This window comes from Macrobrachium nipponense, chromosome 1, assembly GCF_015104395.2.
Source record: "Macrobrachium nipponense isolate FS-2020 chromosome 1, ASM1510439v2, whole genome shotgun sequence".
In the NCBI taxonomy this organism is placed as follows: Eukaryota; Metazoa; Arthropoda; class Malacostraca; order Decapoda; family Palaemonidae; genus Macrobrachium; species Macrobrachium nipponense.
In genome coordinates, this window is record NC_087200.1 from 174274905 (window position 1) to 174293160 (window position 18256).

General features: G+C 36.9%; 1 protein-coding gene and 1 pseudogene across 1 annotated transcript in view; one reads left to right on the plus strand and one right to left on the minus strand.

Annotated features, from left to right (window-relative positions):
* The window catches only part of LOC135219861 (E3 ubiquitin-protein ligase UHRF1-like), a 207727-nt gene that overhangs the window by 122435 nt on the left and 67036 nt on the right, over positions 1-18256 (plus strand). The window lies entirely within an intron of this gene.
* LOC135220064 (E3 ubiquitin-protein ligase UHRF1-like) overlaps positions 1478-18256 on the minus strand; it is a 57814-nt pseudogene continuing 41035 nt past the window's right edge.

An 18256-nucleotide genomic window follows, 5' to 3' on the forward strand; every position in this document is an offset into this window, starting at 1 on the left:
AAAGGTACAAAAACTTTTTAGAATTTCTTTTCTTTAATAAATATATTTGCCTGTCCTGTAAAGGTTAAAGTTGTTACTTTTATACTTACCTAACATTCATAGAGCTACAAGTTTTGAGCTGCTGGCTCACTGGAGCAATTTAGGGAAAACGCATTCACCTTCTCTCTGATAGGTAATGAAAGATAACTTTGTTTTCTTTCCACTAGATTGTGGGGTGGCAGTGTTAGGCAAGTAAGGAAATAACCAATTCTAAAATGAAAATTGGTATTAATCCTATGAAACTTGTCTAACATTCATATAGCTGACTAATGCATTGACAAGGATGGCGGGAGAGTAGCGTTCAGCAGACTGATAAACCCAAGCCAAAAAAAAACAGATTGATTTTAAAAGTAACCCAATAAAAAAACTCTTGCCTAATATTGATAATTCTATTGCAGTCTTGCTGCTCTTAGCTACTACCTCCCTTCTTCTATCCTCTGCCTCCTCTCTTCAGCTGGCCCTGCAGTGAACGAAAAGGCTGGGAGGTGTCAGGGCCCTGTGGTAGAAGATGAGGGATCTGACTCTTTGTCTAGACTTCTGGGGCTAAGGTTCCTTATGGAACTTTGCCTCCCTATGACAGATTGAAGGTGGCCACCTGGAGATGAGGGTAACTTAAAGAGTTTTCCCTCCATCTCAATAGCTTCTTTCCCCTTTTCCTTGAGGAAAGAACAACTTGCACAGCAACAACCAGCTCTTGTGCAATATCTGTTTTAGATATCAAGGTGAAAAATGGAATCCCTCCTATGTAGAACTGTGTTAGTCCAATACTGGTGATCTGATGGGCTACAAATCACAAAACTAACAGAATGGAAAACTTCCATAGGATACTCAAAATAACAATAGTGACGGCAAACTCAAAGATTTCAGCCAAAGCTGTGGACAATAACTACTTAGAACCTCCATATATGAAAAGCCAGTGTTTTTTATCCTCACAAGGAACAACTGAAGACAAAAGTTATTTAAAAATAAGTTCTTTCAAATTTGGGTGATTGCATAAATATTCATTACAAAACTTTTTCATTGTTGTTTTGGCACACTCAAGTTTCATACTCTTAGAACTTTAACAATTTTAAACATGGTTCCAATATTTAACCAGACAAAACTAATTAGGTGGGTTAGTCTTCTGCTGCACTTTCCAAGCTGTACATGGACAACCAACATTAGAATACATTAGAAATGGATTACTTACAGAAACATTGCCAAATTTTCATATTATAAATTGTCTCAGCTGCATAGTCACAGGAGTTTACTGTAACTGCATAGAACAAAAATTAAAGATAAGTATCTCAATTCTTGTTCTTGTATGAGCATGTGTAAGATTAGGTACTCAAAAGAAAAAAAATACTCACAGATCTTCCATTGGATATTGTTCTCTGCACTCCTTCCACAGCTTAACATTTTTTAACGTCTTCAGATATGCAATCTGTTACTTCTGTGTCTAATGTATAGCCAACAACCTTCTGTTTTTTGATGCTGGAGATTTCAAATCCTCTTCCTAAAATGGGAAGTGGAAAAACAATTCATGAATAGAATGCAAATTTTTTGCCATTTTTAAATCATGGGAAATGACTGATTAAATAAATAATGTACCATACATAGTAAAGTACAAATTAAATTCTCATCTAAAGGGGGGTATATTTGTAAGCATTCATTTGTACAAGAAAAATAATTTTAAAAACTATTTTACCTCAGAAATGAACATCTGATTCCCTGTATAAAGAATAAACTACCGTTTCCTGTATAGAGGAATAAACTACCCTTGAAGGAATTAAGCATTACCTTTAAATTATCTTTAAATAGGTTGAAATTATCCTTAAAGGGCAAGACAAACAAAATTCTGTAGCATTTAGAAATTGCAAAATATCCTCCCTCGTTTTCATAGGAAACCATAACACGGAAAACATTTCTAATGTATTTATCACTATCACGATAATGTAATATATTCTCAATGATCTATAAAACTTACTAAACAAAATTCACAGAATTTCTCTTATCAGCAGCTTAAATATTATTTTGAACAAACGATAAACTAAAAAATTAAAGGCCTTGCTAATCTCTAATACGTGTTTTTCAATTCTATAATAAAACCTTGTCTCTAGGCAGAATCTGTTAATCCAACATGTCAAAACTAGCTCCTTGTATGGGAAACTAAACTGATAACACCTACCCTGTAATAATGCCATGAAGCAACCTCCAACACACTTCAGGCTATCTCAAGAAACTGCAAAACTGTTATCTTTACTGAAAACCCTAAAATAGCATTATACAACCTTACCATATTTTCCTTATTTTTCCTCTTCTTTGACTTTGGCTTCTCTCCTTCACTATCTGACGAATTTTCCTTCACTTAGCCTTTGTTTTGCTTCCTCTTTTTCCTTTTGTGCCCTCCAAAAATACCCTTCAGGATACTGAAAAAGAAAAGAAAAGGCAATAAGAATGTTTAATTTCCTTTAGTAAAACTGAATGGCATTTCAGGATGGATGAAATGAAATTTTTATTAAAGTTTCTATATACACTACCAAGTAATTTTACATAGCTAATGTTTCTAACATACACAGCAGCTTCAAAATGTGAAAATTCCAGTATCATGCTAGTTTAAGTGTAGGTGACAAGACACTGTCCACTTTCAGGGAAGAATAAGTACAACACAGCTGAAGAGCTCAATTTGTTTGTGCCCTATTTCCAAGAGAAGGGAGGAGGGGGATTCCAGTTCTGTAATTACTGGTAAGTATACATAAAACATTATTTCATAATAAAAATATCATTTTTTATATAGAAACGTAAAATAAGTAATTACATAGTTAAATCCCAAACTGACAGGAGGGGTGGGATGAATGGACACAATCTACTTCTAAAAATTCTGTGAGGTAAAGAATTTTTAAAATAGGATAGGAAGTTAGCGTTGGTTAAAATGCTTCTTGTAACCTTACAAGAAGTACTGCAGGCAGATACTGCCTCTGGTTGGTGCTATCTTAACTGTAGTGGCACAGTACCAACAGAAAGACACCAGACAATGCTGTTACTACACCAAATGAAAAACCATTACCATCCATTAAAAAGAAAACTGGTTGGTACTCTAGGGACATATAGTGTCCAGGCTCCCCTAAACTTACTTTCTTTAGCAGCGTTGAAGGATTTAATCAGGTCGCTGAAAATAGTAGAAAATCTGCATTCAAGTCACAAAGGTTTTAGTAAAGAGATGTTATGTATGCTACACCAGCTGCGAGAATGCTTGCTTAGCTTTTTTTTTGTTAGCAAACTTGAGAAGAACACTGGTGTCTACACTTAGCGATAGTTTCAGCAGCTGGTCATGAAAACCCTTGACGCTATGACAAGTCTGTTAAAAGTGAATCCTGTCAGTGCAAGAGCGGGTAGGCCTCGATGAAAACCATTGGCAAATGTGGGCTGTTTTGAGAGAAAATTGTTCTGTGCAGCAGCAGTCTAGGAAATCTACTAGCAGTCTTAGGAGGTTTGGAACCACTCCTCTTGGGGCCAGATTGGGGCCACTAGGGTCACTGAAGAGTTGTGGTTAGTCACGAACTTTTAACTCTTCCCCGACCATGCTGAATGGCAGGAAGGTGTATAGGTCTAGGTTGTCCACTCCTGAAACATGGTATCAGTTGCCCATGCCAGGGGTCCAGGATAGGAGAGCAAAAAACAGCAGGAGGCGATGGTTCTTCGACTATCACGATAAATATAGCAGGTCTTCCATACAGTTTCCACGGGACTGTGCATACTTGTGGATGTAGAGTCCTTTCGTGGGTAAGACTTTTCTGCGACGACAGAGCTCGTCCGCTGCAAGCACATTTCAGCTTGCCCTGATGAATCTTGTTATCAATATGGTCACGTTTTCTTTGCCCAGAGGAGTAGGTCCTTCGTTGCAATGTAGATGGAGGAGTGAGTGCCTCCTTGATTCCTTATGTAAGACAGAGTTGTGATATTGTCTGAATGGACCGTTACTGTCTTGTTGAATGTTTCTCTTACAAAGGATTGAAGACCTTCAATTCTTTTCATATTTATATGAAGAGTTCTCTCTTCTGAAAACCAAACCAAGAAACTTTCTTGCCTTCCAGAAGAGCTCCCTAATCCAGATCCGAAGCACCTGAGTTACAATGCTAGGTCAGAGCTCAGAGGTAGGAATGAATGAATTTATAAAATTTGTGGCCATTTGATTTGCACGCGCCGGAGCCAAAGGCCATTCAGCGCATATATATCGACTGGATATATTTACTAATACAAGATACACTTGTATAATTAAATAAAATTATTAAAATCAAATTCATATTAAAATACTCAATTAAATATCATAAAACAAATGGATTTCCTTAAGAATTTTAAAATCTCTTCTGCGGGAGCACCCTCTCCTAAAATATCTGACAAAGGTTTGTTGGTGAAACCAAACCGACGTCTATGATTAAAATAAAGAGGACAGTCAACAAATATATGCCTCACTGTAATGCCAACATTACAATTGGAGCATTGAGGAACCTGCCTCTCTGCTCCACTAGTTAAGATACCTGTGTGTTAAAAACTTATGCCCTATACGCAGGCGTTTTGTTTAAAACTATACTAGATCTTCTATCCATCCCAAAAAAAAGGTCTGATCGATTTCAGCTTTCTTTAAATTACTATTAAGCTGGACCAGCATATCTGCCACTTAGTCTACAAAATGATTTAAAAAAAATTTAAAATCTTCACAGGGAACCCTCACAGAGTGGGAAGCCCGGGAGGAAGCTGCCAGCTTAGCGGCTGTATCAGCCAGCTCATTACCACGAATTCCCACATGCGGAGGGGAACCCAACAAAACTTCACACTGATGTGTTTTCGAGAATGCAGGAGGACCAGCCAATCCTGCACCTCTTGAACGAGTTGATTAGATGGCATCAACTTCTGGAGTGCAGCTAGGGAAACTCTGGGAATCAAAATAACAAAATAATATACGAGTCCCCAGTGCTACCTGTACTAAAAAAAATTCAAAATGCTAACAAAAAAATAGCATAGATTATCAGCATTAAAAATTGAGAAACTTAATAGGGAGGCTTTTTAAATTGTTCTCTCACCGACAATGACAGAACATCCAACTCCATTTGCTGATTTTGACCCATCTGTATATACAGCAATCAAGTTCCTATGCTCAGAAACATGGGCCAAGAAGCTACTTTGAAGCTGAACACTTGAGCTGATTTTTTTGTTGTCTCTAACTTGGCAAATATCTAAAGGAGGCCTACACCAAGGAGGGAATTTAGAAAATGTAGTTTCCATAACCAGTGGAGGAATAAGGCCTACCTCTCTCACACTGATGTTTAATCTAACTTCAAGGGGCTTAAGCAATGTACGTCTAGTTGGTGCTCTGTCAACAGGATGTTTTATATACTTAAAATTTGGATTAGATTGAGAGGTAGTGCTCGTGACAAATATCAGAGACCCTGTTCCTCCCTCCGAATGAATGAAAAGGCGGAGGACAGAGTCTACATAAAGGCTCTCAACAGGAGACGTTTTAAAAGCACATGTACAAATACGCAATGCCATATTGTGTACTACATCCAGCTTGCCTAACAAGGTCTTACATGCCGAACCATAAACCTGAGATCCATAATTAATCTTACTCAAGCATAGGCCTGATAAATTCTTAATAAAGTAGTAAGGTCAGCTCCAAAATTCAGGTTACTAACAACTTTAAGAATATTGCACCGTTGTTTAACATTTACTGCAGTCTCATTTATATGTTCTGCAAAAGTCAATTTTTTGTCAAAAATAATTCCTAAATATTTGATTTTATCTTCATACAACAAGATAGACCTTCTAAAAATAAGGTTGGAATCTCTTCCCTTCTTCGTGTTTTACAAAAACGTATAGCTTTAGTTTTTCTCAGCAGAAAATTTGAAACCTTTACTATTAGCCCTGGTAGTAGCAGCATTAATTGCAATCTGAATTTTAGTACAAGCTTCAACTGCAGTAGCTCTACTACACATAACAAACAACGTCATCCGCGAATGCTTGACCAGTTACTCCACAAACCAGGAGATGGTCAAGTAAACCATTAATGGCAATATTAAAAAAGGTTGGACTAAGCACATCCCTTATGGAATGCCTTCTTCCTGAAGATACTCTGATGAGAAGGTAGACACAATTCTTACTTTAAGGTAATCCGGTCAGACAGGGTCTTTGGCAAAATTAAACATACTGCCACCAATACACCATTCAAACCCAGCTGCATTAAAATACCAGCCCTCCAGGTAGTATCAAATGCTTTTTCCAGATCAAAGAACACAGCAATGGTTTGATTTTGGACTGCAAAAGCATTCTGAATCTCACGTTGAGACATAATAAGGGGTCCAAAGTACTTCTATTCTTGCAGAAGCCAAATTGCCTCTTCGACAACAAGCTCTTTGTTTCTAATAACCATACCAGATGAAAATTCACCATGCGTTCGTAAATCTTGAAGACACAGCTGGTAAGAGTAATAGGTCTATAACTTTTTTAGGATGACTAGGGTCCTTTCCAGGTTTCAAAAAAGGAACTATAACAGTTTTTTCCACAACTTGTATGAGTCCCTGAGGACATGAATTGATATGGGTGCTATCCACCTGTAATCTTCCAGAGAATCTTGTAACTTCTTTTGTTTATACAGCACTACTGTCCTTCTGTCCTGACGAAACTACCATTTAAATTTATTTTCTTCAATCAGTATTTACCAAACTATTATTCAAATCATTCCATATTTTGTCTTTTAATTCCGTTTCCTATATTTTCACAAACTTTGTTCTAGTCACACTTTTTCAGTTATTATAGATAACTCGGTACTTTATTCGTTCTGCAGTGCTGTGAATCTTGATAGTACCACTCTTTCAATTCATCTTTGCTCCTGCCATCTGATTTTTAGCTTCCCATTTTCCTCCCACAAGACATTTCTTTCCTCTTCACTGCCACAGCTGATGGTTCTCCTCTATTCAACTGCCATGTATATATCTTGATTCCTCAAATAGTATTCCCTCTAATCCATTTCCAAATGCTATATCGTATACTCCTACTGTCTTTTGATGCTGTCTACTAACTGTTTCCAATGTACATCTTTTAATTCTTTATTTGACTATATTTATAAAAATGATATTGTTAGATACAATAAAGTTTTGTACATACTTACTTGGCAGATATATACTTAGATCAGGTCTCTGACGTCACGGACCAGAAAAATTCAAAACTCCGCGGCACACGCTACCGGTAGGTCAGGTGATCTACCTTACCCGCCGCTGGGAGGCGGGTGTAAGAACCAGTCCCCCTTTCCTTGTCAGGTTATTTTCTTCACCTGTCTCCTGAGGGGAGGCTGGGCGGGCCATCAATCGTATATATCTGCCAGGTAAGTATGTACAAAACTTTATTGTATACTAACAATATCATTTTTGTACATGAACTTCCCTGCCAGATATATACTTAGCTGATTGACACCCTTGGTGGAGGGAAAGAGACACATACTTACTTAGAAAGTGGGGACAACACATGTTAAAGGAATACATAATATAACCTCTGGTTCTTACCTGATTTAGGCAGAAGACTTGATAGTTACTGTCTATTAGTCTGCGTTGCCTAAAGAGTCTCAGCGAGGGCGTGACCTATGGCTGAAGAACCTCTTTGGGTCTACCAATGGGAAACTGAGTCCACTTACTTGGCGAGAATCCAAGCAGGATCTGGTCAATGGGGATCAACCCGCTTACATGCCAGAGCCTATCACTACCAATTGTAAGGAGCCTCAAGCACAACCGCATCACCTAACCAAATACTAACATTAGTATACGAAAGAAGGAGCTGCCTCCCTGCAACCTCCTTCGTACAACCAAAAACTCAAACTTAAAACTAAAGGGCAAAAAAGGATTAAAAAAGGATGTGTTTTCAGATCCCTGCCCCAGCACTGAATCCGCCGATACGTAAGGGCCTAGCCCAAAAAACACTTATCATACGTAATCGATACGTCCACCCTTAGTAGTGATTAGAGAAGACTGATTCACACCTCCAAAAAAGTGGCCTTCATAAGGTTTTGTAATGACAAATTCTTCTTGAAAGCCAAGACCGTCGCGATGGCCCGTACTTCGTGCGCCTTGACTTTCAGAAGGTTAAACTGTTGCTGATGCAAGAAGTGTGTGCTTCTCTAATATATTCCTGATAAAGAATGAGAGTGTCATTTTTTAGATAAGGGCCTACTGGGGTCCCTTACAGAGCACCAGAGATTGCTCTCATTAGCAGCAAGTCTTTTCTTCCTCTGAAGATAATATTTCAGGCTTCTCACCGGGCAAAGAGATCTCTCCTCTTCTGTCCCAACTAAGGAGGATAAGCTTTTGATTTCAAAGCTCCTGGGCCACGGCAAAGAAGGGTTTTCATCTTGGCTAGGAAAGCCGGAAGAAAAGAGCAAACCGCGGAGCCTCCTTGGAAACCTACCTCACCTTCTAGAGCCTGCAGCTCGCTGACCCTCTTCGCTGACGCTAACGCACAGAGAAAAAGTCTTCATCGAAAGGTCTCTGAACGAAAGCAGCATGGGAAGGTTCGAACCTTGAGACCTCAGGAAGAGCAGCACGACATCTAGATCCAAAGCGTATGCCAAGCCAACAAACATAGGGTACTTCACCAAAATCCAAATGTCGGCAACGAGAACGAATTTTAACTATGTAGGAATGAACAACAATGTGTTGTCCAGCCGGCGACAGAAAATAATCGGACAAGACAAGAAAGGGGACTCGGTTCTTACACCCGCCTCCCAGCGCGGCGGGTAAGGTAGATCACCTGACTCCACGGTAGCGTGAATGCCGCGAGCCTTTTTGAAGTTTATGAAATTTTTCCTGTGACGTCAGAGACCTAAGCTAAGTATATATCTGGACAGGGAAGTTCATGTACAAAATAATCCTTTTTAACACATCTAGTTTTCAGTTTTCCATGGTTCACGTTCTTCATTCTTTACTTGTCCCATTCCCTCACTATCAACTCGGCTAACTGCGCTTTTTGTTCACTGCATTATGCCCCACAAACACACATACAAAAGGTAATAATTCTCTTTGATGTTACCTACTCTTCTCATATAGTAAAATAAAAAAATTGTGTGTTCTTGCTTTTTACTTAAATGTCAAGTGATGACCTCATATCTTAACAAGTATTATCAGCCCTTAAACTGCTCTTGTATCTGTACCATGACTATTCAGTCTTGAGTCAAGTGTCCTTGCTGGGAGGGCTTATCCATCCTAGTCCAGTTTTATTTCTAGATTACCGATTCAGCTATAAACTACTAAATAATTATGTAAAACAATTTCAGCTACATTTCATTATAACACAAAGTCCTCTTTTCACTATGTTCAATGTTATCAGGAAATATCTGCTTATCAATCAAATGGCCTTCTGCATTTTCCATATTCCAAGTGCACACATTGTAATCTATTATTCCAACACTACAAAAATGTTTCCACCTTAAAGAAAAATAGTGAAGTAATAAAACGACCCAGTCATAACAACTACAAAAATGTTTCCACCCTAAAGAAAAATAGTAAAGTAAGAAAATTGATCCATCATAAACAACAACTAATAACCCAACAATTCAATGCAAACCTCGACCAGTCATTCATTTGTTAATGTATGTTGAAATTTCCTCACTATGCCATGTGTCCACTGAAAAAATACTTCTCTATGACTTCCAGTTGCTTATGATTGTTGACCTTAATGCAAAATTAACCAGATTGAATGTATAAATGAAAGGATTAAAAGCTATATTTCCTCCCAAACCCTGTTGAGCAAGTGGATTATGATGATTCAACACTTTCATGGAAGGTACCATAACAATATGATACTAAAGGTTTAAATAAGCATTCCTTCAGTCCAACTATACTGCTTACTGCTTTGTATCTTTCATCCATTCCATATAGTTCCTTCCTACTTAGTAGAAACAACTACTGTATTTACAACTTCACCCAGTTCAATATTTCACCTCCTTTCAAGAACCAACGTTCCTGTGAGCCACATCAGCACAAGAAATGTGATTCAGAGGTCCATTATAACAGTTATCATCCCCTTCATTGCAGGGTAATTCCAAAAATGCCAGAAAATTGAATAAATGTACATTATTACCAAAAGTACCAAAATGTTAGATAATATGTAATCCCCTGAAGTAGAAAAATTCAGCAAATTAACCATCAATGAACATAAGAGGAAAATCTAGAAAGCATTCAGGGAATACAAGTATCTGACCCCATTGGCAAAATTATGAGAAGAGCCTTTATTAGGCTCAGAGGTCTCGATAAAATTAATCCTTTACAATAATAACATTGGCAAAATTAATTATTTACTGTAATTGGCCAGGTGATAATGGGGTGTAGATTTAGCATATTTGTTGTGACTTACGAATATGTTTCATACACCTGAACTGTTAATATGAAATTTAGGCCAAAGATCAAGCATTGGGACCTATGACATTGTTCAGAACTGAAAGCAAAACTGAGAGTAAACCGATTTTAGAGCTGCAACATGAAGAAAACATTGCAATTGTACTATCAAACAATTGTTAGGAGGGTGGAAAGTAAAATGGAAGAATGATGCTATGAATGTAGGGACAATAAAAAGAATAAAATGGGTTGCTGATAGGTGCAGGTGCAATTGAACACTGCAGCAAACTTTCTATGACATTTCCTAATATGACACACTTCCAATAATCACCATCATTATAGCTTCAGATGTGTTTCTTTCAAACTATTCATGGCTGTTTAAACTAATAAACCAAACTTTAGATATTAAAGAAACCACTTGCTTTATATCAATGTAATAATTTTTATTAATGAAACTTCTCCCACAAATATACTTAAAAGAACAATGTACATTCACACTTTGTAAAACACATCTACTTTCTACTTGGAGTTTGTTATGCTTCCAAAATGCAATGTCTCTCCCAAAGTAAACTTACAAGATAAATGCACATTCACACTTTGAAAATATGTATAAAAAAAACATTGATTGGATTACATCAACTACAATGAACAGTATACTGGCAACCATTAGGTGTTATCAAAATGGAGCAGTGTCAAAACTTTGAAAGTTTACACCTCTATGCCAGTCCAAAGCCCACTTTACAGAAGTTGGATACAGGTTTTAATATCCCTGCCTTTAAAAGAAGCAAGAAGTGCTTGAAACTTGCAATAAAACATAGCAGTCTAGTGCAAATGGCAATGGGTCATGAAGACGACAATAAGCCAATGGAGAATATGCGGGAGAAAGATTCACATAACCTTGAACACAATCAATACTATGTCTTTAACTTGAAAAAGTAAACTGAACTTCTACTCACCTGCATTTCTAAACCCAGTTCTGCAATTCTCTTCTTCCCTTCTTTAGTCCATGGAGCAGGAGTAGGATCATCACGCTGCAGAAGATAACGCCAAACTTTAAATCCACTTTTACCTGTAGACTGCCAATATTTGACTATCTTATATATACCGTCATACCTGAAAATACATTAATACATTAATAATATAAAATGGAGATAGCATTCTTTAGCATTAAAACAAATAATCTGCAATAAAATTACTCCACATGAATGACAAATGCACAGAAGACTTGTATTTTCAGTTATATGGTCTGATTAAATTACATCTAAGTAGTACACAATAACTTATAAAATATGTATATGTAAGTACAGTGGTACCTCGAGATACGAAATTAATTCGTTCCGAGACGGCCTTCGTATCAAGATTTTTCGTATCTTGGAACACATTTAACATGTAAAATGGCTAATCCGTTCCAAGCCTCCAAAAAAAAAAACACCCCAGTAAATTATATTTCCAGGCCTAAAAACACAGTTCTAGGGTTACGACGGAAGAAATATGACTCCAAAAAGGCAAATACTGTACATACTTGAGTATTATTCAACTGCATATAATGTTCAACCCCATTTTTTTTACTACATATATTAGGACTTAGGCATATGTCCCCTAGCAATAAGCCTAGCCCTATGTTAGCGGTTGCTACTGTAGCCTAGTCCATGATTCTGACATCTAAACCTAAGAGCTAAAAGCTTAGAATATGCCAATAAAATGTATAAATAATCAGTATGTACTCATTTCAAATAATTATTAATTAATCATTAACTATAATAAACACAAACAAAGAAAAACAAACCTTCCAATCGATTGTTTACATTCTTACGAGTATCGAACGAGCGCCAAGCAATCATTTTTCCTAGCACACAGTAAGCCATAAATTGTCATTAATATCTCTCTACAACTAATGAAACCACCAAACGTATAATATACCATTCATTTCTATTCTTTATCTATCTTTACCTAATGGAGATACCGAGTTACTGACAGCTGTAATGAAACATATGTAATACGTAACGTAATAATAAAACAGAAGAAGAATTCTAAAAAATACCATATTTGTTGGCAGACTGATTTATTTTTATATTTTCTGATATCTAATTCACAATTTTTTTTATTAAACATATTGCATGTACTCATTTCAAATAATTATTAAGTAACCATTAACTATAATAAACAAAAAAAAATAAAAGGTTCTTCCAAACGTCTGTTTTACATCCAGCACTTACTAGTATCGAACGATCGCCAAGCAATCACTTTTTACACAGTAAGCCATAAATTTTTCATTATCTCTCATTCAACTACTGGAACTACCAAACAGTAATGATAACCATATCATTTCTTTCCTTTAATTCCTTTATTCTATCTTTTACCTAATGTTTTTTTTTTATTGAAATGTATTGCATGCAATAAGTTTTTCAATTTACAAGCAACCGTTTTAACCAATAGAATAACATTAAAGCACAAGGGGTAGATGCTGACCAATAGGAGAGCAGGACCTTATGGGTGACTAGCATCAGGAACCAATGGAGAGCGGGAGGATGGGTGGCGAGTTTACTCAGTTTGCGGCGCGGGAGTTTTAAAATTGTTCTCGGGTGGTCCGGGCGAATCTCGGGACTTTATAGCAACAACCTTTCGTATCTTGAAAACTTTTCGTATGTAGAGCAGTAAAAATTTTTCGTATTGGTTTTTGAACTTGGATTTTTCGTAAGTTGAGCCTTTCGTATCTCGAGGTACTACTGTATCCTATAACTCACTTGTCAACATGAATAAAACAAACTCAAACACAGTTTTTAATTAATAAAAAACCTATCATTGCCCTAAAATAATAGCTTTTTTTTATTAATGTTAATAAAATTAACATATTTAATCATAAAGGTAAACAAAAAAATAAATTCAGTTTTGATCAGGAATTAAGGTCTTATCTTTTTCCATACTACTAGGTTTAAAGGAATGTTAATGTATTAGGGTTGTAAAAATTTACCTATTGTAATATAATAATTCAATATAGTATATACATAATATATAAACAAGCAGTCCCCCCGTTATTGGCAGGGTGCTGATAAGCAAAAACTGCCTAACTGAAAACTTTGATTTATGGCGCCGAGTTTCGGTTTAATGGAGTCCTTGTTAGGTATGTTATGGCGCCATAACTCTATTATCAGCACCTATGGCGCAAATAAACAGAAAACCAACATTAACGAAACTCTGTGACTTATGGCACTGATAACCAGTTAATGGCAACTCTGTTAGATATGTTTTGTCACCATAAATTATAAGGCGCTGATAAGCAAAACTCAGCACATTATGACACCATAATCACCGATTTTATGGTGCTAGTCAAGCCTCAAACCAGATCGCCATTCACCGAGTCCGCCGATAACCGGAGACTGCATGTAATACATAACAGGTTACCATCTTACTGTTCATCAACTTGTTTACTGTCCCTAAATACAAGAGCCCAGAAGACTTTGAACAGATTTAAAAAAAAGTGAATAATGCGACAGTTGAAGATAGTCATCCTTTACCACACATAAAAGACATCGTGGATGCCAATGGTGATGCTAAATATCTAATACAAAACAGATTTGTTTTGAAGTTACTATCAAATTGAACCAAAAGAAAAAAATGAAAAATGCAAAATAAATAACAGCGTTTAATACTTTTCATTTGGGCCTTTTTCAAATACGAAAGGCTTTTTCCTTTTGGCTATTCCCCCAAAACTCCTGTCATTCAAGCAAGTTGGGGAATTAAATTTGCCTTACAAGACTTGGAAGGCATTCAAGTCTGCATTGACACAGTTTTGGTATGTGTCAAACTTCTGAAAAGTAAATGTGAAATGCTTGGAAGCTCTCTTCAATAATCTGTAAGTTAGTTAAACTTACAACTAGGCCAAATCTTTCACTTAGAAAAGCAAAGTTGATATACTGAGGACATTATCACTTGGTCAGGGTATGTCACAAAGGGAAAATATTGCCGCTGTAACTGACTATCCACAACCAACTAATAAGACAGCCCTTATAAGTTCTTGGGTATGATTTGTTACCAAAGGAAATTTTGTAAAACAAAAAAACTACAGTGTAGTTACACCACCCCTAACTGAGCTCTCTGGTTCCTACAAATAAATTAATTTGGACAGATGCATGTCACCATTCATTTGATCATCTAAAAATCCTTCTCCGTTCAAATCTTTTACTTGCTAATACTTGAACTTTCCCAACCTTTTACAATCCAAGCTGATGCTTGCAGTACTGGTGTGTGTGTGTTGTGTGTGTGTTGTGTGTGTGTGTGTGGGGGGGGGGGGTGGGGGGGGGGGGGGGGGGGGGGGGCTGTACCAATACAGGAAAACCCCTGACATTGTACTCTAGCCTTCGGTTTCTTTCTACTACTACTACTACTACTACTACTACTACTACTACTACTACTACTACTACTACTACTACACACACACACACACACACACACACACACACACACACACACACACACACACACACCACACCTTTCCAGTGGTCTAAGTGCTGCTGGCCATCATACTCACTGAAAAAAAACATGAAAGTTTACTTCTCCAGTCATATGCTAATCAGTCTTAACAAACAAAACAAAACCCCTTGGTTTTCCTTATGCAAAACACAGGAACTAAACCAATGTTGACTGTGGTGGCACTATTTCTGCAGAATTTCCATTTGACCATCCACCAATTCAAAGGTACCAAGAGTAAACATATCAGATGCTCCACCTAGGGATGAACAACTGACACCCACCTAATGATAAATAACCTCAGGATGACCCTTGGGTCATCTCTTCAGCAGGGAGGAATGTCAGGTAGAGCATTCTCATTCCCTTTTATATACTGCAATGCACAGAAGTTTGTATTCCTTATATGTACATAATTCAGAGACCTTTTATTTCACGATTTGTTCTCCTATTGTATTAACATTGTAATTTTTACCTGCCTCAACATTGCTTATCCATGAAGTTACTTGTTCAGAATTACAGTGGTAGGAGGTATCTGCTCTCAGGATCCACTACACTTCCACTTTAAACTTAGTTATTTTTATTGACATAAATTAAGGGTTTATTTGGATGTTTGCTAGTTTTGGAACTAAATACTATACTTTGTGTATGTCGTTTTGATATTTTCCTTTATTATGTGCTGGAACCGGATAACAACTTGCTTGGCACATAAGGTAAAAGAAAACACAATTGCCAACACTCATTACGTCACTGTTAGGAATACGTACATCAAAGATTAAGTGTTTGCCATAATTTCAGATATAGGCCAACCCTATTGCCACATATTCGTAAGTCTACACTTGGCTAAATTACACACGTGAGCCTTACATGACTTATTCATAAATCTCATAAAGCATAAACTATTAGTATTAAGGTAACATAGCTTCTGCTACCATAATTACTCTGGCATGTTTGATATAATGCTGAGAGAGAGAGAGAGAGAGAGAGAGAGAGAGAGAGAGACGAGAGAGCAGAGAGAGAGAGAGGAGAGAGAGAGAGAGAGAGAGAGAGAGAGAGAGAGAGAGAGAGAGAGAGAGAGAGAGAGAGCATGCCTGAATTTTTCAAATTTAATAATGTTCTATAATATCACTCACCTATTACCCTCCTCGGGTGCATATTTGGAGTGTTTACGTCCTTTTTCATTTCTCTACACGAACAGGTTTCCTCCTCTCCAGTCTTTAGCTTCTGCACCGTTTTTGTTGATAGGTACGTTGCAATTCAACGCTAAAGCTCTAAGTAATGAAGAAACAAGGGAATTAGCAGAAATATATATATGTATAAAAAAAAACACACACAGGCAATACCAATTCATGCAGTCAAGCATTTTTTTTGGCGTGTATTTTATTGAAATGACTGATTACAATATATACCATATAAAATAGAAAACTAATAGCCAATTTCTTTATCATTTATTTACTGCTGTCTTCTTTACTATTGTTTTAAATGTAATATGGGTATAATAATAAATAAATGTTTTCATGATAAAATTTATTATTTGGATAGTTAACTACTGATTAGGCGAGTTGGCATAAGAAGAAGAAAGTGCCCCGGATGACTGTCTACTTCACCTGTTTTCTCCACCAGCTGTGTTTCGAATGTTTTAACATGTCAAAAAATCTCCTTGAACTGAGTAGTGGTTGGGAGGCTGAGTGTGGTCTGCTTCAACAGAAGGTAAGTATCCAAATAATAAATTTTATTATTAAAATTTATATTATTTGAGATTCCAACATTAAGAGGACGGCTGGTAGTGCAGCTATACAAAAAATCAGCTCAGCCAATCAAGCTAAAGGTTCTTGCATGAAACCCAAAACATTCTTACCCGATCTGGAATCCTTTCTGGATTTTACTACCCCCAGAAGTTGGATTCCATTCAGGGAGCAAGGCTCTAATATATGTGCAGCAAAGATCAGCTTTGTGGAGAAAAAAACCATTTCAATTTTCAGTCAGAATGAACTTAAGCAGTGTGAAGGAACCCCTGTTCCTGGGTCCAAAACTCCTACAAAACGAGTCACTTAAAAATAAATACACCTTTATTTGATGATTCAAAGGTAAACTCCATAAAAAATTTGTACCTTTCACGCTCCCCAAAATATTAAAAACCCGGGATTTAAACGAAGAGCTACAGAATTGCTCTTTCCTTAGTTCTGGAAAAAGACTACCCACTAATAGTAACAGATTAAGGGCTTTACTAGTAATTTTCAAACACGATTCTGCTTACTAAAGATAGTGAGGCGGGTAAAATCCAAATTACACTTTTTACTGCGCCACATCAATCCTATCCTGAAGCAAACAATTTCAAGACATAACACTAGGTGATATTACAACTGCTTTTCACAATATGAATGTTTTACCTTCAACAAAGGGTAGATATAAAGCTAGTTCTCATGCACTGCCTAATCAAATACATCACAAAAGAACCTCATGTTCTTTGACAAAGATGTTCTAGGTTTCTAAAACCACAAAAGAAAAAGGTTAACTTTGCTCCTGCAGGCTTAACCTTTGAAAAAATACATTCCAGGTTGTCTAAAACCACCAAACATAAAGTTAACTTTGCCTTTTCCAAGCTTATCTATTGGCAAAGACAGCTAGGTTTTCTAAAACTACAAAACAAAAGGTTAATTTTGCCTCTTCCAGGCTTAACCTTTGACATCTAGGTTTCCTAAAACCACAAAACAAAAGGTAACTTTGCCTGTTCCAGGGTGAACCTTTGACAAAGATGTTCCAGGTTTCTAAAAGGATAACTACCTCTTTCAGGCTTAACCTATCTGATTAAAGTTTAATTGCCCCAGGACAGAGAAGCATTTCCCACTTCTTCTCCACCAAGGAGGTTACATTGGAATTCTCTGCAAAAACAATAGCTAATGGCAGAAAGTAAAAATAGCATTCCCTTTAGCAGAGGTTAAAGGAGGGTGACTGCAATCATTTTACTCAGTAACTGCCAACAGTGCTTATTAAAAGGTTTCACAGTAAATATTTCAGATAAAGTTTAGGCCTGCATCTAAACTCGAGAGAGAGACTGACAGAGAGATGAAGAGGCTTCAGTCTCAACACCTTACGGTGGTGATCCTCAGCGAGATCTAAAAAAACACATAAGTGCAATATTGAGGTAAGCAAGGGATGATAACCTTTGAAATTAGACAGCAAAAAAGTCTTACCATCTCTAAAGAAGCAGATAAACATTGATGTCTAAAAGGTTCCAGGTGCTGAAAATTCCTCTAGAATTGCACTCTCAGCAATACACAGACTGCGGCTTCTGACACAAGGCCACAGCTGTTTTCCACTTACCATATGTACTCGCATATTATGCAACTTTTGAAACCTAATTTTGAAGCTAATTTTAAAGGGGTTGCATCATACAC